We start from the raw sequence: 26794 nt of genomic DNA, 5'->3' as shown, positions 1-26794 counted from the left end.
GGAGAGCAGTTTGCACTTCAGCATCACAGTCCTGCTGCTCCTGCAGAATGCCATTGGCCCACTCGACAAAAGTGTCTGCTGCCCTCTTCACACCATCGAAGTCCCTGGCACACTTCTTCAGGTTGTCTTCAGTTCCCATCACCAAGCGCTGGGCTGTTAAAATATCCATGCCACTTGTTTGCAAGTACTTTGAGACTGGGGAAGTCTGCTCAAAAATCCGGAGAAACACCTGAGCGGTGAGTACGGTTTCATACCTCAGGAGTGCTTCCAGGTATCCTCTGGCCTTGACTCTGGCAACAGGTTTCATGGTCTCATCCTCGTCAATTTTCATCATGGTGATCACCACATCTGTGTAGAGTGCACGGTCAGGCTTTCCAAAGCCTCCAAACACTTTCGTCAAGGCATGGTCCTTGGCCCACCAGCGAGTTTCTCCAATTAAACCAAGCCGTCTGTGCCGTTTGTCCCCACTGGTTCCTTCCCATACCTGCATGCGCTTGTAGGGCTCCCTAGTGAACACAGCAATGTCGTTCAACAAAGAGAAAAGGGATGCACTTGCCACTACAACCCCAGTGGTGTCTGTAAGCACCAGATTCAGCACATGCGAGTAACACCAAGTGTGCACTTGGTCAGGGGCCTCTCCTGAGAGCAATGCAGAGAAGCCCTTATACTGTCCCTGCATATTAGCAGCTCCGTCTGTTGAGTTCCCTACACAGTTCTTGATGTTAATGCCCACCTTCTCCAGGGTCTGTTTAACAAAATACTGTCCTGTTGCTGACTCACAGTCAATAACACCGATGAGTCTCTCATGGACAACGTCGGTGACATAGCGCAGAACTACAGCACACTGGTCTTTGGATGTTAAATCCTGTGTGGTGTCTATTTGTACTGAAAACATCCCTGCCTCCTGAACTTCAGCAGCAATCACATCTTGAATTAAGACCCTGATGACATCAATTAACTTGTTGACAGTTGTTTTGGACAACAAAGTAACGAGGGACCCTCTTCCTGTACCTTTCCTCTCATGTTGCCTCTTGCTCTTCTCGATGCTGTCGTTTACATGCTCTTGGAGACAGACATCATAACGGTTGAACAACAATATCATTTCCAAGAAATTGCCATGGTCTATGGTTGGGTCGTCAAGTCTATATGCAGCTTCATGTACGTCTCCCCTGTAGCTAAGACCACGCTTTCCAATTACTTTGAGTATGTCAATGATACGTTCCATAACCTGCCTCTTCTTCCTGACCTGATCTCGATGTGCTATGACTTGTTTTTCACTCAGGAGGCTACTGATGTCTGCTTTTTTAGCTCTGAGGAAATAGGCTTCGGCACTCTCTCTATGGGCCTTGCTTTGCTCATGCTCCTTTATTCTCTGATGGACATGTTTCCATGTCTGCATGCCTCCTCTGGTGAATGCACTGTCATTGTCAGATTTGCTGAATGCAAGACATACCGAGCAGAATAGGGAGTGGTTTGCATCATTGTAGGACAGCCATTTTCTGTTTGTACCATCTTTTGAGTGGAACACTTTGGGAATTGGTTTTAGAGGGGTTTGTTGTGGGTGGTAGTTGAAAAATAATTCAAAATCTTTGGATAGAGGGCGGGAAAAATATTCAAATGCTTGTTCTCTTCTTTCACTGTCACTTTCCGCTGTCATCACTGTGCTGGGTCCTAGACCCATCTCTCTCTCCAAAGGCTCCTGCCTAACTAGCACTGCCATTGCACTGCTACTCTCTCCACCTATTCAAAGAACAGAGCAAGAGCACAATACCCAAAAGTTGAGTACACCTGTTTAAAACCCATGATTACATGGGTTCCATGATTAAAAATACCCTAAACTGTATAAATTGGGTCTAATATAAATGTAAAGTAAATGTTTCGTACCTGCAGGTTGCTCTGATATAGTGGGCTTCTCTTGTTCATTACTCACTACAGTTGTGCCACTAGCAATGCTACTCTCTCCACCTTCAAAAAGAAAAAAGCATGAGCATAACATATTTTTCTATTTACTATTATAATACAGTTAACCACTCTCTCCACCTATTCAAACAGAGCAAGAGCACAATACCATATTCATCATCATCATAATTTATTTATTTATTCGTACATGGAATTACCACAGACCAACAGTACATATTAATATAATCCACCAAATAATAATATATACTCTTAATAATAATAACTCTTTTCAGAAAAGAGTAAAGGAATGTGAATCACTACCCACTTTCAAAAACACTCTCAAAAAACACCTACGGGAGACTGCAATTCGAAACTGGCCCCTACAAATGTCCTAACCTAGTTGTACAGTAAATTACCAAGTATGGCTTTGTCAGTATTCCAATGTACAGTGTACAATGTGTGTCCCCCCCCCTACCCAACCCCCCCCCCCACCTCCAATGTACAGCCCCCACCCAGCCACCCAACCCCACCCCACCCACCCAACCTCCTCCAATGTATACAGTTTCTACGTCAAATGTATATACACTCTTTTTCTGGACACTTTTGTATCACAAACAGTACTGTATTTGCAAATCTGATATGTCATAAATGTATAGATGTAGCAGTACTGTCTATCTGTATGTCATGTATGTCTTATATGTTATGATGAATTGAAAATGGAGGACCCTGATGTAAACAAGACGAAAGTCTTTCTCTGGTCTGCATCCCCTTAACAATTGTAGTCTATAGTATCCATGTGTATTTGTGTAAAGTATTTTAAAATCTTTTACCCAACATTATAATATAATATATAATGCTGTATTGTATGTATCTGTGTGTATGAGAGAGGAATATGCACATGTGTGTTTGTGCATAATGTGGGGACGGGGGGGACGGGAGGGATTGTTTTTGTGTAGTTATCCTATATAGGTTTAAGAGGGGAGGTCGCTTATAAGCCCTTGGGTTTTTTTTACCTTTCCTGCACATTTTAACTGTTCTTCTTTTTACTTATTTTATTCCAGAATGTATATTTGTAAGTGCGAATAACAATAAACAAATAAACAATTGTATGTATTGAGCTGTACTGTACTGTACTGTACCCATTCTGCAATCTGTTAATACACTTTTCAATCAATCAATCAATCAATCAATCAATCAATCAATCAATCAATCAATCAATCAATCAATTAATCAATCAAGCTAACATCCACGTGTTTATTTTTCTCACTGACTTTGGGCTTGGTGCAAGAAAACATTTGATAAATGTTCCCGGATTTAGCAGCATCTCCTGATGCAAGGGCCTTTCTTTTGTTTGCTTTCTCCCTCTCTGATCCACCCTTTCTCTTTCTTCCACTGTCCATCTTGACATCAATGTTACTTTCGCTCTATCTCTCTCCCGAGCAGTGATGCCACAGATTACTTGTAAAAGTAATCTGATTACTGATTACTCCTTTAAAAAGTAATCTAAGTTACTTTACTGATTACTTGATTATCAGAGTAACTTAGTTACTTTGAAAGTAACTAGGTTACGAAGTCGTCGTCGTTCCCCCAACAGTTTTTTTTTAAACGCTTTATTGAAAGTGCATAAATTGTTTTTAACTTGTTTCTCTGCACATAACGTAAATTGTTAAACTAGTGCTTCAGCTTCTGTACCATCAAGTATGGTAAAGCAACAGTCTATGATGCTCACAGCATTAGAGCAGCCAGCCAGTGGTTTTACAAAACCAGTGTATCACATCTAACAAATGCAGGCTGAACTATTCAATTATATCAACTGTAACTATTAAATTGTTTTTATAAATGTCTCTCTATAAACATACAATCAGTCTCTCTTTAACATGTAAATTAACTGTAAATCTGGCAAATAAGAGCTTTTGCTCTGCCACCATCAACCCTCCTGTACCTAGTCGAAGCGTCGGCTAGTGTTGTGATTCCAGATGCTTTCAATGCAATTGGATGTGCTGTTTTTAGCGGTAGACAGTATTTTGTTTCCTCCGCCGTGAAGTAGTGACTGAGGCTACGTTTAGACGAGCGTTTTGGGGTGGAATTCTGAACAGAAACCGCTAAAGTCATCTTGCGGTTTCACTTTTAATTTTGCCAAGCGTTTTGGGGTGGAATTCTCCGACGACGGAGCCCTGCTGTCACACGATTGGCGCATATGTCACATGACGTGCTGTGAAGACCCGCCCTACTCTGCCTCTGATTCGCAGACTGTGGATGGGGAATGTGATTGGACCAAAGCAGAGTCACTCACAGACAGAGGGACCAGTCACGCCGCGGGACACATTCTTGTATTTAACCCTTTCACTGCCACACCACGTCACTCCCAAAAGAAAAACAGCTCAAAATGTATTTTTGACTGTCGAAAATACTGCATTCCGCCTGCATTATGAATTTATGATGAGATAGTAACGAAATAGTAATGCACAGCCACTTGGACAAGTAACTGCAATCAGATTACTGGCTTTTAAAGATGAACGCGTTAGATTACTATTTTCGGGGAAAAGTAATCAGATTACAATAACGCGTTACTTAGTAACGCGTTACTGACATCACTGCTCCCGAGTCCCCACTTCACTACCTGGCTCAGTGTAACCTCGTTCCCAGCTTTATCTCGTGAGAGTGCCATCTCTGCCATTCCATTCGCCGTCTCCGCTGTCAATCAGTTGTATGGCCTGGTCCCGCCTCCACCAATCACATGCTGCAGCACGGCTCCATTTGTGTGTGTGTGAGAATGCTCCGCGAGAGGGGGAGAGTCAGACACTACTCCAACTCTGTCGCAGACAGTGAAATCCTGGTTGTTCCCCCCACCCCACCCACCTATTATCTAACTATCGCACCGCCGCAACTAGAAACAATGGCGTCTAAGTTCAGTGGCCTGACTGTGAGCAAAAAATATTATAATAATAATAATAAAAAAAAAAAAAAAAAAAAAAATGTAATTATATATATATATATTTTTTTATCTGTCCAGGTCAGGCCACCGGGAGAACTCCCGGTGCTCCCGATGGCCAGTCCGGCCCTGCCTACGGGAGACTGCAATTCAAAACTGGCCCCTACAAATGTCCTACGGAACGTAGGCCAAGTGCGTCCACATTTTTATAGGATTCTATCACATTTTCATAACAATAGCACCCTGCGCCGTTTTCATTGAGGTTTCTTACAAATTAACGATGCTTTATCTTGTCCTTTATATGCCGATTATCATTAGAATCATAAATTGTACCATATGTCCCCCTTTAGACAACATATGTAATGCTACCAGCGCACTTTTGTTAAGATAATTAGTTGGCCATTCGCGGTCGCTATACCGAGGTTGCAGTAATAGTTTAACGCTGTTCAGATCACGTCGGAGAATATAGACCCATCCCAGTGACCTGCGACCTGTGCTAACGCTCTTGGGAAATGCAGTGTTGTAGTTCTCAACATTTTCAGCCTTTAATTTTAAACCAATGCTGCCATCTACTGACAACAAAAAAGTGTTGTCTAATCGTCACCTTGAGAGCTACTTCCGTATACAGCGCCGCCCCAAACCCATTCTAGAGATTCCCACTTTTTGCTGGGAGTGGGGCGTGGCCGTATTTGGTCCCAGACAATAAGAGTGGCTGCAATTGGTCACCGTGACGTTAACCCAGTTGTACAATAAAGACCAAGCATGGCTTTGTCAGTATTCCAATGTACAGCCCCACCCAACCCCACCCCACCTACCCAACCTCCTCCAATGTACAGTTTCTATGTCAAATGTATGTCAGTATTCCTATGTACAGTGCCCCCCCCCCCCCCCCCCACCTCCAATGTACAGCCCCACCCCACCTACCCAACCTCCCCCAATGCACAGTTTCTATGTCAAATGTATACTCTTTTTCTGGATTTTTTTAGTATCACAAACAGTACTGTATTTGAAAATCTGGTATGTCATAAATGTATAGATGTAGCAGTACTGTCTATCTGTATGTCGTGTGTGTCATATGATGAATTGAAAATGGGGGACCCTGATGGAAACAAGACGAAAGTCTTTCTCAGGTCTGCATGCATCCTCTTAACAATTGTATGTATTGAGCTGTACTGTACTGTACCCATTCTGCAATCTGTTAATAAACTTTTCAATCAATCAATCAATCAATCAATGGCTGGCGGAAGTTGCCCGTGAGCGGGTATCTCCGGGGATGCAGCTGGACCCTATTGGTCACAGGCTTGCCCAGTGAGAGGATTCTCCGGCGCTGCAGCTGGACCCTATTGCCATGAGCTCAATGTAACGCGGAAGTGCAGTCAGTGGTCTATTGTGTTTCGTACCGTCGGCGCGTTTCAACGTCTTCCTGGATTCCTTCACAAACGCTTTGTGTGTTTACACTTGTAAAGATTATCTAGCAGAACTCTACTGGACCAAGACTTCACATCTGGATCAAAACGTTCTTCCTGAGAAAACACACATCAGACTGTGGACACCACAACATCTGTAAGTACCATTATGTTCACATTGTGTTCCTCTCTTGTGCTGCTTCCTGCAGCAGCGGCTCGAAAGGAGCCTTGAAGTTGTACAATCACAGTTTAATTCAGAACAAATGCATAATGTTTTACATGTGTAGTACTTTACCATCTCCATGGTTAACTAACTGCTAGCATCTGCAGAGACATAATTCTCTTCACAATAACTATTACATTTCTCCCGATACCGTTAGCTCTATCGTAGCTGTAGTTTCACGTTTATTGTATTTGTCACATAAGGTACAAGTACATTAAAGTGAAATGCTTCGTTCCAAACCCTGGGATTGTGCTTCATACAGTAAAAATGAACCAAATCGAGCAACATTTCGACGGAGCCCCAGAGAGGCGGGAGAGTGTGACGCCATCTTGTTGGTTTCATTGTGTTCTTTGTTCACTGTGTTCAGCCAGACCGACGTTACGGGGAGCTGCTGCCATTCGGAAGCTAAAGTCAACGTGATATTAACGTTAGTTTGATTGAAATGTACGGGGGCAGGTTTCGAATAGCAGCCTCCCGTAGGTGCTCTTTGAATGCACTATTAATTTAAAATGGGAGACCCTGATGTAAACAAGACGAAAGTCTTTCTCTGGTCTGCATCCCCTTAACAATTGTATGTATTGAGCTGTACTGTACCCATTCTGCAATCTGTTAATAAACTTATCAATCAATCAATCTCTGGTCTGCATCCCCTTAACACTTTCGCGGCCACTTGGATCCGTCTAAAATCACTCTAGACGGCCAGCATTTCTAAACAGACTTGCATAGTCCGTGGGGCTGTTTGTAGAGCTATCTATACTTTATAGTATTGCTATCTGTCCATTCTCATTGTCAATTGACACCATAAACCGTCCCTTCAAAATGGCTTAAAGAAATAATTTTTTCATCAATACGTTCTCATTTTATAGCGTCTTGAATATAAGCGTTATAAGGGATTTGGACTAGTATATTTCCTGGAAGGCGAGATACAGGCCGCTAAGCTACTAACGTTAAATCCAATAGCATTTCGGCACTACAGAAGCTACAGTTAAAACTCAAACTGCATATGATCGGTATGAATGAATGCATGAAAAGGGGGGGGCGGGGGACGTTGTTTCTGATTATTGATTACCAATAACCACGTTAGCCTCGGTAGCCACATTCGCTGATCGGGTGGATGGCTATCATAACAAGCCGTGATCAGCTTGTAATTTACGTGAAAAAGATCTTACCGTGGGCCGGTTGGATCCCCCAAAGGATTTCCCAGTTATCGATTGCCATCTGGTAGATCGATATGTCCATTGGCTGATGATATATTCCTTTACTGCACACTGAAATCCACGTCCCAAAACGTATTCCAAGCTACAGGCTATAGGCATCGCTTCATGTTAGCAGAAAACTACTTTGGAGGTCCAGAAAAAACAAGACAACTTCTGCCACAGGGAACACTGCATTATCGAGATAGCGCCCCTAAGAGGATCTGGCCGGTAATGCACTTTTTCCGAATTCAAAGAGCAGGGTACTTCTGCAGTGCTGCTCGGTGACATCAAGTAGGTTATTACAATGGAATAAAAGCCAAAACAACCTTGCCACGGACATGTCCGTGGTTGGTCCTCAACCGTTGGATTCGAAACACGGATTTATCCGTGGTCGGGCGCCATTGTGTTAACAATTGTGTGTATTGAGCCGTACTGTATTGTACCTATTCTGCAATCTGTTAAATAAAGTTTTCATTCACATTATTTTACGGCTGTGGCCTGTGGGTAGGGCGTTCCACATCGATGTGGCATAATTTCTAAACGTGTTTAGTCCCTTGTTTGAGTCGAATCTGAGCTGAACACGATTTGTGGAACTCCCTCTGGTGTTGTGGTCGTGGAATTCACCTTTGGGAAGTATTTCGACATGTACATGGCATTAGTTCAGCTTATTAGGCCCTGTACTAGGTCTGTCCTGTGGTAGTTCAGCGTGTTAGGCCCTGTACTAGGTCTGTCCTGTGGTAGTTCAGCGTGTTAGGCCATGTACTAGGTCTGTTCTGTGGTAGTTCAGCGTGTTAGGCCCTGTACTAGGTCTGTCCTGTGCATTAGTTCAGTGTGTTAGGCCCTGTACTAGGTCTGTCCTGTGCATTAGTTCAGTGTGTTAGGCCCTGTACTAGGTCTGTCCTGTGGTAGTTCAGCGTGTTAGGCCCTGTACTAGGTCTGTCCTGTGCATTAGTTCAGTGTGTTAGGCCCTGTACTAGGTCTGTCCTGTGCATTAGTTCAGCGTGTTAGGCCCTGTACTAGGTCTGTCCTGTGCATTAGTTCAGCGTGTTAGGCCCTGTACTAGGTCTGTCCTGTGCATTAGTTCAGCGTGTTAGGCCCTGTACTAGGTCTGTCCTGTGGTAGTTCAGCATGTTAGGCCCTGTACTAGGTCTGTGTGGTAGTTCAGTGTGTTAGGCCCTGTACTAGGTCTGGGTTGTGGTAGTTCAGCATGTTAGGCCCTGTACTAGGTCTGTCCTGTGCATTAGTTCAGTGTGTTAGGCCCTGTACTAGGTCTGTCCTGTGGTAGTTCAGTGTGTTAGGCCCTGTACTAGGTCTGTCCTGTGGTAGTTCAGCGTGTTAGGCCCTGTACTAGGTCTGTGTGGTAGTTCAGCATGTTAGGCCCTGTACTAGGTCTGTCCTGTGGTAGTTCAGTGTGTTAGACCCTGTACTAGGTCTGTCCTGTGGTAGTTCAGCATGTTAGGCCCTGTACTAGGTCTGTCCTGTGGTAGTTCAGTGTGTTAGACCCTGTACTAGGTCTGTCCTGTGGTAGTTCAGCATGTTAGGCCCTGTACTAGGTCTGTGTGGTAGTTCAGCATGTTAGGCCCTGTACTAGGTCTGTCCTGTGGTAGTTCAGCGTGTTAGGCCCTGTACTAGGTCTGGGTTGTGGTAGTTCAGCGTGTTAGGCCCTGTACTAGGTCTGGGTTGTGGTAGTTCAGCGTGTTAGGCCCTGTACTAGGACCGTCCCGTCAGTAGCAGGACAGTCCACTCTCGTTGGGCCGGGATCTGGAGCAGCTCAGCCACAGCAGACTCTAGAACAGAACCCGCTGGGCCTCGTATCACTCCAGAACAGGGTTCGAAATTAAGGGGGGCTTGGGGCAAAATGCCCTCGAAATTTTACCAAATGCCCTCGAAAATCAGTTAAGGGGGGCAAGAAAAGCCCCCGACACTTTGCACAGATGTTTAGCCCTTAGTATGCACTAGGGATGGGCATTTTAAAAGAAAAATCCCGATCGATTGATCACATGCTATACTCGAGTGATCGTGTATTACTTGAAAAGGAAAAAAAATTAAAGAAATAAAAATACAAAATTCTATTTGATTTGATTCACGTATATATGTTTAAGGAAACCAACAAACAGTTATAATCGTACACATACATGTGAAAAAATATGTAAAATCTTCTTTATATATTTTTTTAATATTTCTTTTTAATAAAAATTATTGATAATTTAGATTTTTTCCCCCTGTGTTTCTCATAGCTACGAGTAACGATTACTCACGCCCATCCCTAGTATGCACACGCACAGTATAATATGCATGTAATAAATAGTTTGTTAATAAACTCTGTTACTTGAACAATTTTCACTCTGCTCCTGTAACCGAGGTACCGCAGTCTATCCACAGTCACGAGGGACAGTATGTGAAGTGGCTGTGGACGTTAAGCGGTACTGCAAGTAAACTCACTCCCCAGAGGCATCCAGACCCAGTAGCAAGAAGTGAATTCACCTCTTGGTACAGTGGTCTGTGATGCCGCCCGCGGCGCGGGAGACCGGGGTTCAACTCTCACTCAGGACGATCCCTTAACAGGGGTCGAATCGAAATAAACACAACGCAGTAAGATCACACCGGCTACACTCCTAAATTTCTTTGTGTGCTCCTACATTTTTATTAAAATTTTATTTAGGAGCACATGTGATCCTTGGGAAAAAGGTTAGCGTAGAGCCCTATATATGGAGACATTAACATTACGTTATCAAACATAGGGACGAAGACTGTAAAAAAAAGTGTCGACAATGTTTTATAATCTTTATGTAAATTTTCATCATACAAATTTGGCGCCCCCGAAATACAAAAAAAAGCCCTCAAAAATCAATTAAGGGGGGCAAAAAAGCCATGGAAAAAAATATTAATTTCTAACCCTGCTCCAGAATCTTCCTCTACCAGCTCTGTTACACCGACCAGACACAGTGTCTGGACAGCTGACTTAGAGCTGGTGTGTGTACACCAACCAACACATTGCCACGACAATAGGCAACTAGGTAATTCAATACAGGTTTCCCACTGGATTTCATGACAAGGTGGTGTTTAATGGTAGACGGTATCAAACGATTCTGACAGATGTAATTAGTTAGATTAGATCTAATAGTTGGACATTTCAAATATTGTGGAAAAGCAAAACCGTAAAGTAGACGCATAGTTTTACAACAAGTTAGAGCAATTCTGACCCAACAAACAAGAATTAAGAGCACCATAGGCGACTCAATCCGACACCAACCGCCAACATTACCTTGCATCAAAATCTGAAGGGCCTCATGTCACCTCCACGTCAGTCAACTCACGAGGTGGGCCAATCTAACAAGGTAAGCAAACATGTCAAAGTTAGTTGACATTTAACTAAATAACAGATACATTTCACAAACACTGACACATCCAATGCCTATACTACCCCTTTCCTGTATTTCTCTTTTTTAATTCACACAAGTTACATAACACTATAACACTCACTAGGAAAACTGTTTGAGGTTAAAAAGAAAATATCTAGTTGGCACTGATATGCAACTTTAGTTAACATACATTTATAAATCTGTTGAAGTGTGTCGCAAATAGGGGTGCACGATATTGATTTTTTTGACATCGATACCGATAACTTTCTGCTCCTCAAGGTCGATACCGGTACCGATAACCGATATATATTTATTGTATTATAATTGTTTTAATGTATATTCCTGTAGTGTTGACCTAACCAGATTTATCATGACATGAGCGTTACTACTATGAACAAAACAAAGCCAATAGAACAGTTTTGACTCTTCAAATAAAGTGACTATTTATTTTTCCAAATAAATATAATTTGAGTCAATCACAAAATTCACAATCCGTCAATGTCATTAACAATGTGTTTCCCTGAACAATGAGTGAACTAAAAACCAACAGGTATTGTGCTTTGTCAGTAGGGATGGGTACCGTTCACATTTGAACCGATACGGTACCGGTACCTGTGAATCGATACCGGTACCCAACGGTACCTTTTTTCTGTACTTTGGTCTCTAAAAATGTAATCTACATCTTCAAATAACCACATTTTCAACCGTTTTCGGCTTGCCATTGCCCCGACTGCATTGTTGTTGAATCAAGTCAAATCCTAAGTAAGCATATATTGTGCGTGTGAACGTTGACATGAAAAGAAAAGGGTTAAAAAAAAAATCTTTTATTTTATTTGATCAGAGCTATCAATCATTTTATCGGGTTTACCGGGATGATGTCATAATTGCTGATATCGGCCCGATAATTATCGTGCATCCCTAGTCGCAAATGCTACGAGGACCTGAGGGCGTCATGATCCGAACAGCTCAAGTTAGTTAGCGTCAGCATCTTGACACCAAAAACAGCTATGCACGGATACTTTTTATTGACTTCAGCAGTGCCTTCAACACCATCGACCCCCTCATACTGTTTCAAACCCTGACTAACATGAACATTGCCCCCTCCCTCTGTTTCTGGCTGCTGGACACACTGAAGGGCCGCAAACAAGTAGTCCGCTACAACAACCTCACCTCTCTCCCTCTGACCACCAACATCGGAGTACCACAGGGGTGTGTTCTTTCCCCGTGGCTTTTTTCCCTCTATACAAACAACCTCCGATCAGCATCCCCCTCAGTCAAGACGCTGAAATACGCGGACGACGCCACCATCTTAGGGCTGATCTCCAACAACAAGGAGGATGACTACCGGCTGGAGGTGGAGCGGACACTAACGTGTTGCAGAGAACACAATCTCATACTCAATGAAAGCAAGACCGTTGAACTCATCATTGACTTTCGGAAAACCACACCCACTAAAACACCCATGCTCATCAATAATCAACCCATTTCAGCCACAGACACATTCAAATACTTAGGAACACACATCAGCAATAAACTAAACTGGGATCATCACACCACTAATCTACTCAAAACAGCCAATCAAAGTAGGGCTGGGCGATATGGCCTAAATATGATATCACGATATTTTCTGACCTTTCGGCGATACACGATACGCATCACGATGTTTTTCTTTTTTTCCCCAAACAATTCATTATGAGGCTTACCAAGACAGTATTTGAGTTTGCAAGCTAACATTAAAGACAAAATAAAATACCCATGCATTTAGCATTTTTATATTATATATTAGATTTAGATTATTGGATTATTAGATTATATATTGCATATATTTAGCAATGAGATATTATATAATTTAGATATGAAATATGATGAATCGAAAATGGGGGACCCTGATGTAAACAAGACGAAAGTCTTTCGCTGGTCTGCATCCCCTTAACAATTGTATGTATTGAGCTGTACTGTACCCATTCTGCAATATGTTAATAAAGTTTTAAATCAATCAATCAATCAATCAATCAATAAATAGGATTTTAGCATTTTTATGAAACTACTGTATATTTGTATGTCTCTAAATGTTTTGATGAATTGAAAATGGAGGACCCTTATGTAAAAAAGCCGAAAGTCTTTTTCTGGTCTTCATCCTCCAGTCAGTCCACTGTTGTTGTATTGAGCTGTACTGTATTGTACCCATTCTGCAATCGTTAATAACGTTCATTCGTTCAATCATTCAGCCGGCAAAAGAATAATTTTGATTGACAGTCGAGTCTGCCAATTACGTCACACCGCTTGTACCCGCCCTGCTGTTCTTAGCACCAATCGGCAAGCAGCGCTATTATTTTTTTACTTCCTGAATGCCCTCCTTGATTTTAACGAGAGCTCAGCTCAACGACAACAACAACAGCTCACCGCAGCCGACGAGTGATTACTAGCGCACCGCAGCATGACAACGAGGCATAATGATTTTACTGCAACAAATGTTATAATAAAAGCCTTTCCATACATCTGTCTGATTGAAAACTTTATTAACAGGCCGCAGAATGGGCACGCACAACTCGGCACGGACTGAGATATGAACAGTAACGCTTGCTATCTATGTCGTCATTGGACGTTGCTATGTTTGGGTAAATACGCTGATGTGTAACTATATAACGTGTAACTATATAATGTTGATGCCACAAAACGAATGCCTTTGTTAATCATACGTACTAACTTTGATGCAGTAGTGTGTGTGTGGGAGCGGCGTTGTTCAAAAGTTTGAACGGGGTGGACCAGATTGACGCGACACAATCCTCTTGGGCAAAACATCACGATATCCACGATACGTTAAAAAAGTGTATCGTTAATGAACTGTACCCGATATTTATATAATATCGTCATATCGCCCAGCCCTAAATCAAAGACTATTTCACTTGAGACAACTCAAGAAGTATAAGGTTAGGAAGAACTTAATGATACAATTCTACACAGCCATAATACAAAACATTATTTCACTATCCATAACTGTATGGTACGGCAACACACCCAAACACACACTACACAGGATCATTATAAGGGCATCCAAAATCATCAACTGCAAACTCCCCACCCTGGACTCCATACACAAACATCACACTCGCACACAAAATCATTAGTGACCCCCTGCACCCAGCTCATCACCTCTTCCAACACCTCCCCTCTGGTAGGAGGTTCAGGTCACTGGGAAGTCGCACCGTTAGGTTCAATAACAGTTTCTTCCCCAAGGCCATACAACTACTTAACTCCAACTCCTCCTAAATTTACCCCCTGCTTTTATGTTTCTTCTGGTCTAGGTTACATTGAACTGTCATCTATAGTTTTTCGTACTGTACTGTTTCTGTCATGTATTTGTTCTAGGTGGTGTTTTCTGTACTGTACTGTTCCATGTGTCTTTTTATGTTTTTGTGGTGTATTGTCGCAGCTACCACCTGCACCGTGCTTGAATTCCACCGGCCTGGCCGTGTGGCAATAAAAGGAACTTGAACTTGTTACTACTAAACATGTTTTGAGTCCGAATAACTGTTTCTGCAACTGCTTCGCACAACAGATCCAGTGAAAAAATGCTCACATGTTTTAAATCCATAGAGAACACGATTATAAAGCAGTAAAAGAAAACAAAACTCGGTACTAAAACTGTCAGCATTTTGCTGCTTGCAGACCGAGAGAGTAAGGTAAATCTGCAGTGCCGCAGCCTGTACTGTGCACTACTGCGCATGCAAGAAACAAAGTAACATAATGTTTCCCCTGAAAAAAAATCAACAGCGGTGCTGTGCTGCGCGCACTCTGCCGGAATCCATATGTGTGCGTGCGCATGTGCCGCCGGAATCCATATTAGCGCACGCTGCCGGAGAAATAACTTAAAACTACCTTCAAATTGTTCGAGATAGGTTATTCATGTTCATGGAGTCATGCGCGTGTGAATTTGCTAGGATGTTTTTGGTGTGTCCGCTGACACTAGAACTAGAAGTGCTCTGGAGGCCCAGGTAGCTGCATATTTGTACACTGCAAAAAACATAATCTTATCAAGTGAAAATATCTTGTATTTGGTACAATAAGTCCAATATTGAGTAGAATTTTCTTGAATTATCTTATTCCACAGATAATTTTGCTTATTTTTTTCTTGATTTTGGTCAATTTAACAAGATTAAATTGACCAAAATCGGAAAAAGGCTAAATTATCTGCCAGTGGGATAAGATAATTCAAGATAATTCTACTCAATATAGACTTATTGTACCAAATACAAGATATGTTCACTTGATAAGATACATTTTTTTTGCAGTGTAGTTGTAATCAAAGTAAATGTCAAGATTAATGACATGTCACTCTCAAGTTCTCTCAACACTTACGTACACTATTTGTATTGAACATAGATATAGATGATTTAATAGATAATATAAATACTAACATACTAACTGTCTAACATACACAAATCATAACACCACAACAGCACTTTACACCTAAGAAGTCTCAGTGGCATAGGCTACATTCTGCCTCAGATCATTTCATTTTCCTGAGCTTTTGAAAGAAAAGCTCCAGGGCCCTCATTTATCAATTTTGCTTAGAAAGTATTCTATTTTCATACGTAAGCACAGAATTTAGAATGTGTGCACGCACAGAAATATTGGGATTTATCAACCGTGCGTACACGGGTCCTACGCTCCTCCTTGTTGATAAATACCTCTTTGTTCTACCGTCAATGCTCGTTAGGGATGGGTACCTTTCACATTTGAACCGATACCGGTACCTGTGAATCGGTACCGGTACCCAACGGTACCTTTTTTCGGTACTTTAGTCTCAAGTAGGCCTGCCACGATAACACATTTTGCTGGGCGATTAATTGCCCCCGAAAATATCGCGATAAGCGATATTATTGCGACCGGTTAGAGAATTTTTTTTTTGGGGAAATTTATTTCCCAAAACTTTTATTTTGAAGCCCACCGCTCCGTCTTTTCCGGTGTTTAAGACTTTTATTTTGAAGCCCACCGACCGGACCGGAAGTATTGTTGTGATTATCAGGTACTTTTTGGGCATAGATATCTATAGAACATGCTTTTTGGGTACCAGAAAAGTCACGTGAAACACTGCAGACCACTAAATAGAGACGCGTCTCTAGGATTTCATAATCATTATGTTTGCAGCAGGCACAAGTGCAATAAACAAAGGATACAGTCACTGTGTATTCTGCCTCATTTATTGATTAAACAAAACCGACATCAACACAATTTGCCACCGAGCGGAGAGTTTAGTCTCGCAAAAAGATCGCTGACTTGTTAAGGCTTGTTGTTAGGTTAGGTGCTAATGTTGTGCTAGCGTTTTAGCATGGCTATCGTACATAGCGTGATCAATATAACTCGCTATTGATTGTTTGTATGAGTAACGTTAATGCTAGTAGAATAGACACAACGTGAGGTAATCACCATCCATTTTAAACCGGTTATTACCTAATGCTAACGTTAGCAAATAGACGCGACTGGTAACGTTACAGCTTGTTAGCCTAATGCTCGTTAACGTTAGCATAGACAGCCTAGCTAACGTTAACGCTTGTAGAATAGACACAATGAGAGGTAACGTTAGCGTTAGCAGAATAGACACAACGAGGGTCTCGTTAATGTTGTTATTGATTGATTGATTGAAAACTGTGTTTACTCTGTTTGTATGAGTAACGTTAATGCTAGTAGAATAGACACAATGAGGGGTAACGTTAGCCCCACGGAGCTCCTGTGCTGTGCTCTGTAGTAAAGCCAGCAGCCCGCCTCCCAACACGGACAGTGACTGACAAGGGGCACTGGGTCCGCCTCATTAAAACAAACGCGCAAATAGCAATTAATCGCGCCCGTCAAAATCATTGCATTCATTTTAATTATCGCGGCAATTAATCGATTTATTGCTTATCGCGGCAGGCCTAGTCTCAAGAAATTTAATTTACCTACCTCAGTCGTAAAAAAAAATCCAAACTTCAAATAACTACAATTTCGACAGTTTTCGGCTTGTCATTGCTCCGACTGCTTTGTTGTTGAATCAAGTCAAATCCTAGGTAAGCATATATTGTGCGTGTGAACGTTGACATGAAAATAAAAAAGTAAAAAAATAAAAATAATTTTTTTTTCTTTTTTTTTTTTTTGGTTTCTCACTTGATTCGATACTCGGTAGTACCGACGTGTTTCGGTTCGGTGCCTCAAAAGTACCGAATTCGGTACCCATCCCTAATGCTCATGCTTCCAGAATATACATACCGTAATTCCTCTAATAGTAACCCCGGCTTGTATTTGTTTCAACTGTTGCGGATACCAGGCTTGTATTAGGAGGAGGCATGTATAAGAGAGAGGCCTATATTTCTAATTTTCAAACCGATCATAATGAATAAATCAACATTTTGTGTCAGTTTGAACCCAGTAAAATGTACTGGGTTCATTTATTGAAACCAAGTACTGTATGAAATACGGTAGTAAACAGTGCAATTACAGGTGGTCAAAAAAAGTAAAATTAAGTAAAATAGTGCAATCACAATACTGGTATAATAATAATAACTTCGTTTTATACAATTCTGATGTAGGCTTACTCTTTGTAAACATTAACACCATACCATTATATGGTATTTACTGCACAGCCAGGCTAGCATATAACAATAACAAAATATATTGCCTATGGCAGTGGTTCCCAACCTTTTTCCCCCAAACATCTCTGATGAAATTCGCGGACCCCCTCCTAATAAGATACCATAAAATACTTTTTTTTTTTTTTTTTTTTAATAACAAACTGCTTATACACAGGCATATGCATCACAATTAGACCCACTATGCTTCTTTAACTTGTGCCTTCAATCAACAAATCTCATCTTGCACCATATGCATTTCAAAATGTTTGGCCAATATTCAAATCCTGTATTCATCCTCTCAAATCAGTCCCTAATGGTGAACGGTTTGCATTTATGGAACAAATCAATGCAACAAATTAAACTAAATATGAGACAGGAAATTCCAATCAGTAGCAGAGAGAATCTGTCCTAGCTGGGTTTAATACCTTTTTTTGTCATTTTAATAACAAACTGCTTATACACAGGCATATGCATCATAATTAGACCCACTATGCTTCTTTGACTTGTGCCTTCAATCAACAAATCTAATCTTGCACCTTATGTATTTCAAAATTTTGGCCAATATTCAAATCCTGTATTCATCCTCTCAAATCAGGCCCTAATGGTGAACGGTTTGCATTTATGTTGAATGAAGTAAGAATCCACTGCAGTAAAAATATCCTCACCTCGAGTGGTGGTAGTAAGGTTGACTGACATGAGAATGTCCTGCTTCAGATCCTCATTTTCAATATATTGCACATAAACGATGAGCACAGCCTCGTCTGCGACAGTTGTAGTTTCATCAAGTTGTATGGCAAATGGACCCTTTCTAAGCTTTTCTGACAGCTGCTGCTCGCAATCACTTGACATCTTGTCAATTCGGTATTTCACTACATTGTTCGAGAGTGGTACTGATTTTAGTTTATCCGCCACCTGTGGGCCGCACAGTTTCTAAACCATTTTGATGCAGGCTGGTTTGATGAGCTGCTCGCCAATATTGTGCGGTTTCTTTGCTTTTGCAATTAAAAGCGAACACTCAAAGGAGGCTTCGGTAGCCTTCTGTAAATCACTGCCACCCCTGCTCCACGCTACTCTAACATCAACAGGCTTGTTCGCCTTGAGAGACTGTTCTTTCCTCCGAAAAAAGTCTGGATCCTTCCCAATGGTTTCTGGGTGCTTAGACGCCTGATGTCTCTTCAGCTTGCTGGGCTTCAGGCTCGAGTTTGCCAACTTTTCTCCACAAATCACACACTCAGGTCGTTTGTCTGGTCCCTCAGTGAAGCCCATGGTGATGTAATTTTCGCGATTGCTGTAGGTCCTAACTTTTTTTGCAGATGAGCTGCCATCATCTCCTTTTCGTTTGTCACACATTTTCGCCTCTGGCGGCTGACTGCAGACGAGCCGAGAAAGTTAACTAGCGTGCTAGGCTAGCTACAGAAAGTGATACAGTCAACTGATTCGCGTTTTAGCGGCTACCCGGTAGCCTACTGTTAACATTCAAAAATCATGTCTAGATGTTTATTTATTTATCTTTATTTTTTTATTGTAGTGGAGAGACTATTCATGCTTCTGATGATAAAAAAAAAAAAAAAAAAAAAAAAACTCAAATCATCTGTGGTCTGGCGGACCCCCTGCGCCCCCTGGCGGACCCCAGGTTGGGAATCACTGGCCTATGGTATATCTGTTGAGGGAAATACCGTAATTCCTCTAATATACATGAAACCCGGCTTGTATTAGGAGGCCGGCTTATAATTGCTTAGCTCAACAGCGCACCCGGTCATTAATAGAGACCCGGTTTTTAATTGAATACCGGTTACTATTAGAGGAATTACGGTATACCGTCTTACCTCAGATGAACGCAGGGCGCGGCCAGCGTCGTGACACATTGTGATAAAGCAGCTCAATGAAAGCAGTCCACGAATTGGTAAAAGTATTTTAACAAAGTTGGTTTAATTAGAAAAAGTAAGTTACAAAGAGACTGCATTGGAGAAGTCCAATCCAGGAATAATAAGTATGAAACAAAACATCTCTCTCAAGCAGAGCTTAGCATAGCTCTTTGCATCTAAAAAAACAAAGTATTGGCATAGGGACTCCACTTTGAAAAATAAACAGACTAGGTTCCAGTACAGCGCTCAACCTTGTCTGCTGCTATAAAAATGGCAATCTCAAAAAATCCCAAATCCTAGTAAAAAAGAATAAAAACTAAGAGCTTAGCATAGCTCTTCGAATCTAAAGAGTATTCTTCCTAGGGAGGTTTACTCAAAAATACCCAGGCTAGCTCCATTACACCACTCAAGCCAGGCCTGGGGCTACAAAAATCTCGATCTCAAAAAATCTAAAACGGAGCGAGCAAGCCGGGCTTTATATACCCAGGTTCTGCATCATATCAAGACATCTTATTATTGGTCTAAAAATAGTCATGTCATTCTACCAGCCAATCAACACATAATTCAGTAAGGATGAACCCTCCTCCCTTTCTAGTCGTTACAGTAACAGGATAAGTAACAGATTACTTTGTGTTGGGAAAAACCCTATGTCTTCATCTGTGTCTAGGCTAGTAGAGGCCCACAAGGTCATAGGCACATTCCTAAAGACGTCCAGCAGTATTGAATGAAACAATTGCCCTGCTGTGATATACAATACATCGTCCTTCTAGCATGAATAGCCTATACGCTTATATATACAAATATATACAGATATATATACATAATCATTTACATCATAATCATAATAGTACATCATACATGTGGTTTTTTTTAAATGTATAATGGCTTTCCCTTTTGACAGGGCAGGCAAGGGTTAAAATGTGCCACCCTGCCTCTTAGCTTCTTGGAGTGGAATCTTTCAAGGCTGCATATAGAGGAAGCACATTCCTACCCACTCCAACAGAGAACGGACTCTGAGCAGCCCCCTGCATTATCAAATTATCATTGTCTCCTTTACTAGCAATGCCTATATATAGTTTATATAGTTATACAGGTTACATAAGTAGGAGGAAGAATACAAAAAGACTTTCGTCATAAATCAATGACTTTCAGTGCGCATTTGGTGCTTAGATCAGAGGCCTACTCGTCCTGTTATAATATGCTTAGATTTAAAACAGATATATACAATAAACATATGCTTAATCCTTTACATCATACAAGTGACAGAGAGAACAGGATGTCAAAATAAAAGGGTCACTTTGTGGCTCTTCAACAATATATAATTTAAAACCAGAACTAAGGCCTCAGTATGAGTTTAAGACGTGAACATGGTCATGTTTGTTGAATAAAATATATATATATTTTTTTTACTGTCAATTTTATTTGTATCCCGATCCTCTGAAAATCACGATCGGCGCCGATCACGTGATCGGATTGGGACATCCCTAATTGTAAGTCATATTGTCGCTAGCTTGACACAGGTCTTTGTTAAGAAGCTTGCGTTAGAATCTCTTGGAAGATTCAAGCACTTTGATTCCAGCTAAAAATTGATCAATATAAATATTGATGGATATTTCACGATACATAAATTAACACTTGTGTCTGTGATCAGTACATAGCACTATCCTACATGTTTGTGATCAAAACATAGAACTATCCTACATGTCTGTGGTCAGTACATAGAACTATCCTACATGTCTGTGATCAATACATAGAACTATCCTACCCGTCTGTGATCAATACATAGAACTATCATACATGTCTGTGGTCAGTACATAGAACTATCCTACATGTCTGTGATCAATACATAGAACTATCCTACCCGACTGTGATCAATACATAGAACTATCCTACCTGTCTGTGGTCAGTACATGGAACTATCTTACATGTCTGTGATCAATACATAGAACTATCCTACCTGTCTGTGATCAATACATGGAACTATCCTACATGTCTGTGGTCAGTACATGGAACTATCTTACATGTCTGTGATCAATACATAGAACTATCCTACCTGTCTGTGATCAATACATAGAACTATCCTACATGTCTGTGGTCAGTACATGGAACTATCTTACATGTCTGTGGTCAGTACATGGAACTATCTTACATGTCTGTGATCAGTACATAGAACTATCCTACCTGTCTGTGATCAGTACATACTTTATGTTGCATGGTTTGGAGAGCTAGGAGGCTACCTTACACTCTAGCCTAAAGCCAACATTTCCCTTTTTCCCGTTTCATACCTTTATTTCAACTGGTTAGGAAGTGGAGGTTTCCCTCATTTAGATTTGATTAGCTATCATTATACATCACAAGTACAGTACAACAAAAATAAGTTTGGCAGATTTAGGCTATTGTCGGTACATTATGAACCATGACATGAAGGTATCTTTTTCTCTTAACCTGCTGTAATTTAGCCTTACGTTTTTTGTCAAATAATCCACTGCGTCCACCATGATGAATTTGTTTTGGACATCTTTGTGTCAATGTCTAGAGAAACCCCTAATGGATTGTCCAGACGTCCACACGCTTCCCATCACCCGTGGCAACAAGGATGGGCTGCTGGACATAGACGAGCTTGCCAGAGGTAATCATTTTACCACTTCATTTACATTCTTTAAAGTAATTTTGTTCTTAAATTCTATCATTCCTAAATACCTCATGGATGTCAATCAATCTACATTTTATTACGGACTCAGGGTCCATATAAAAGACAATACATAGAATAAATGACATATAAAAGCACCATAAAACATCATTTAAAAGATGAGTCTTACATGAAGACAACCGTCTCTGTGTTTCCATTGCTGTGATTGAAGGACAAAACCAAGATCTAATTTACAAAGAGTCATTTACCCGGCAAATGCATTTCTACATACGATTTCTTAACCCTTGGGCAGGCCTAGCGCCTGCTGATCTCATTAGGCTTAGAGCACAAAAGTGTGTATCAAGTTCAAGATCATATAATTTTTAATTTTTAATATTTCTAAACCATTTTCTTCCCCACGGTTACCACTAAGAGCCTAACCTCAAGATATCTATAAAATATTACAAATATTTCCGAATTTTAACCACTTATATTCTTGTTTGTTTGATAGTAAGTGCGTTTTTATGAGAAAAAAACGCAGAAAACGGCAGATTTCTAATATTTATATACGTTTTAGACGGCATAGTCCAGCGTGGGAAAACTGCACAAAGTCCCTGTGAATAAGAAACTGCCCTTATATAAACAAATGATTGACTAATTCGGTCAGAAATAGCTGAGACGCTAACGTTAGTAAGCACTGTTATATGGTCGTACTGGCGAATTGCGTCTCGCTCTTTCGCCATATCGAGATATACCTCATCTCCAGTACCTACTGTACTTCATAAACGAAAACAAAGCACCCATGCACTTGACCAGGCCCCGCCCCAGTGTCCCCCTATAAGGCACCAGGCGTGGTCACACTCGCCGTTCCTCTTTTTTCGTTTTCCATCATGGACGTGCTTTGCATCCCATGTAACTAGTGTTATGAAATGCAGAGAGAAATTGAACAATGTTGGGTTTTCGCCGGAGATTTGCCAGCCCCTGGAATCTTCTCGGCATGTTCCAACGGCACGTCTGGTCTGTCCTGGGGTTTCCTCGTCTTTTGACAGCAGATCGAGGGACGTCGCGCGATGTTTAGCTATCGGTAGAGCTGCCGCGGTATTGATGTTTTCCTTACCGCACAAATTTGCTAAATATTTCCTACCGCGACGTAGGGGTGGGACAATACATCGATCCAGATCGATATATCGATCTATTATCAATAATCAAATAGGATCGATGCAACGTAAAAAGATCGATTCATATTGCGATACTCTTATTTTAAAAATCCGGCGACGTCATCGCCCCGCGCCCAGTGTTGTGAAACTCTGTTTAACATCAACAGCACAGCAGTAGCGTCTAAAGCGTCACTAGAGCAAGACTAGTGTGCCTATTCTGTGACCCAAAACATGTCCCTGCTGTTTTATTCTTTATTCTATAGAACCGCCTGTAATTAACCATATACGGTAATGGAACACCCCCATGAAATGTGGAAAAGTGGACTAAGCCGAGCAAAGCGTGTTATGGGAGAAATACGCGACAGGCTGACAGAGACATGTACACGTACGGTGATGTCAGATATGATATCTATTAACCATTGCTGCCTGGGCAGTGCAAACACTAATAAAGACCGTGCTGGAATATGACTGCCTTTTCCCGTTTCGTTTGATTAATACCCAGGGATTAAATTTCTCCTCAATTTTATTCCAAATCGTGATGGATTTTCCATAAATTTTCTACCTGCATATGATTTGTAGAGGCATACAATCTATTTTGATGTCGGTATTAGGTAGCCTATATAAACAATACTACGAGAGCATATACAAGAACAATGAATCTCACTGCCATGTATGATGTAGCCTACGCCATGTGTAGCCTGCCTATATGTGAACAATACAAACTTGAACTTGAATTCCATCATCATATTTATATGTTGTGTCTGTCCACTATGTTTGTTACTTTGTTATCCCACCCCCCCATCTATGTAAAGCGACCTTGGGTCTCTTGAAAGGCGCTATATAAAATGAAGCTATTATTATTATTATCACGTCTGTGCGGAAGCTCACAAATAGACTGTTAGTCTCAGTGAAGTTTCAACGGAGGTCATCTATTCTAACCAACAAATTGAAGTAGAAAGCATTTCGTTGTGACCAATCTTATTTGGAAACATGACGCATAAAATAATAGTATTTAGCTTTTTATTTGAAACAATATTTAATCGCGTTTGGAGGTGGGTGTTCTGCGTCTGCCCCCCCCCGTGCCAAACAAGCAGGCCAACCTCTTGTTCGAGCGTGAGCATGTTATAATTACACTACTGTCGCTATTTTACAATGAACTATAATGAATTACGGTTCATACAGAACACGCGCCAGTGTTGGAAGTAATGCACGGAAGCTTATTTCCGCGTTGCAATAATAATATTCTACCGCCGGGCGCCAGGTACGCATGGTCAGAGCTGTGCGTAAATATACGCACAGTCAAGCACACGTTCAAATTGATAAGTCACTCACTTTGCTTAGAAATTATCGTACGCACGGGTTACACACATATCTGGGCCCCTTAACAATTGTTTGTATTGAGCCGTATTGTATTGTACCCATTCTGCAATCTGTTAAATAATGTTTATCCATTCAACTAGCTTTACTATGCTAATGTAGCTAGCCTAGCCGCAATGGTATAGTTTATACCGACAGATCCCATTCACGTTAACATGTAAGCTAACAACACCAGCGCTCTTTTTGTGAGACTAAACTCTCCGCTCTTGGTGGTACATTGTGTTGATGTAGGTTTCGTTTCATCAATAAATGAGGCAGAACACAGTATCCTTTTTTTATTGCACTTTGTTTGTTTCTTGCTGAAAATAAATGTTGCTAAATAGTTCACCCGAGGTCCCGACTCCCGAGGTGATTTAAAGATGGCGGATTCTGTTTTGGACAGCAGGATGTGTAGTGACGCGTTCACCCTTCTGATTGGTTGAAAATGGCCTTCATGTTTGAACTACATCGCCACCTATTGCTTTGGCATTGTACTACATGTATATTACATCAGTTTAAACCACTGTGTGATTGTGTGCACTGAGCGGCTGGGAGCGGAGGAGAGCTCTCGCTCCGTAGTCACTCTGACCCATTTTAAAGCCCACTCCTCGCTCACTTCAAAATCCACCCGCTCCGCTCGCACTCCGCTCACATGCTCTGGTATGTATATAGTGTGTGTATATGTATGTGCGCGTGTGTATGTATATGTATATTTGTATGTGTATATATTGATATGTGGGACTTCGGACCCCAGGAAGACTAGCTGGTGCCATTGGCATCAGCTAATGGGGATCCTTTTTAATAAACAAATGAAGACATGACTGTTCTCTCAGTTTCAGAAAAGGACACAGACTGGTTTGTAATCCAAGGTTATGAGGAGCTTGGAGAGAACAGTGGAGCTAAACTACAGACAAGACTCTTGGAAATCCCGCTCAAAAGATTGTCAGCGGTAAGATGGGGAAGAAAATATTACATTGGGAGTTGTTTTGCATAATCCATTTGCAGATTTTAGACAAAGATATACTGTATTAATTTTAAACATTTTATAGTCTTCTTGGCTGGGTCTTGCCTCGTCTTGTTCTTGACTGGGTCGTGCTTAACTAGGCTTGCCTAGTCTTGTTCTTGCCTGGGTCTTGCTTAACTAGGCTTGCCTAGTCTCGTTCTTGCCTGGGTCTTGCTTAACTAGGCTTGCCTAGTCTTGTTCTTGACTGGGTCTTGCTTAACTAGGCTTGCCTAGTCTTGTTCTTGACTGGGTCTTGCTTAACTAGGCTTGCCTAGTCTCGTTCTTGACTCGGTCTTGCTTAACTAGACTTGCCTAGTCTTGTTCTTGCCTGGGTCTTGCTTAACTAGGCTTGCCTAGTCTTGTTCTTGCCTGGGTCTTGCTTAACTAGGCTTGCCTAGTCTTGTTCTTGACTGGGTCTTGCTTAACTAGGCTTGCCTAGTCTTGTTCTTGCCTGGGTCTTGCTTAACTAGGCTTGCCTAGTCTTGTTCTTGACTGGGTCTTGCTTAACTAGGCTTGCCTAGTCTTGTTCTTGACTGGGTCTTGCTTAACTAGGCTTGCCTAGTCTTGTTCTTGACTGGGTCTTGCTTAACTAGGCTTGCCTAGTCTTGTTCTTGACTGGGTCATGCTTAACTAGGCTTGCCTAGTCTCGTTCTTGACTGGGTCTTGCTTAACTAGACTTGCCTAGTCTTGTTCCTGGCTGAGTTGGGATTGACTGGGTGTCCTTCTGTAGCCTACTGTCTCTTAGCGAGAGAGAGAGGTGTGGAGAGAGAGACACTCTAACCAAACACACTCAATTTAGATTGTGCAGCAGATTAAAGTAGACACTTTGATAGTGGGATGTACAATGTACCCCTGTTGTGTACCTTTAACCCTGCTCAGACCAAAACCCTGCTCAGAGAGATTGTGTTGGATTATTCCTGATTCTTGGATGAGTAGTCGGTTAGCTAAGATACATCCAAATAAAACAAGCATATCAATAAATCAAATCTATATAATAAGCATAGCTGTCAACATAGGCATTTGAAAAAACGGGAAATTTTGCTCGGCCCCGCCCCTTCCCCCCGGCCCCGCCCCCTCCCAATGGAGCTGGCTCGTCGCTGCCATCTGCTGGTCAAAACCTGTATTTACCCAATCTGTTAAAAGTTGTCAAGGGTACAC

At 41.4% G+C, this 26794-nt stretch overlaps 1 long non-coding RNA gene across 1 annotated transcript; it reads left to right on the top strand.

Moving 5' to 3' along the window:
• Nucleotides 1–6278: 6278 nt before the first annotated feature.
• LOC311242537 lies at nucleotides 6279–25582 on the top strand. Its single transcript, XR_014620616.1, has 3 exons — nucleotides 6279–6394; nucleotides 22028–22120; nucleotides 25467–25582. It is a non-coding gene; the product is annotated as an uncharacterized lncRNA (long non-coding RNA).
• Nucleotides 25583–26794: the final 1212 nt, after the last annotated feature.

This window comes from Notolepis coatsorum (genome assembly GCF_963971535.1).
Source record: "Notolepis coatsorum genome assembly, chromosome: 16".
NCBI lineage: Eukaryota > Metazoa > Chordata > Actinopteri > Aulopiformes > Paralepididae > Notolepis > Notolepis coatsorum.
Note: the sequence above shows the minus strand (reverse complement) of the source record. Positions and strands in the feature narration are given on the sequence as shown.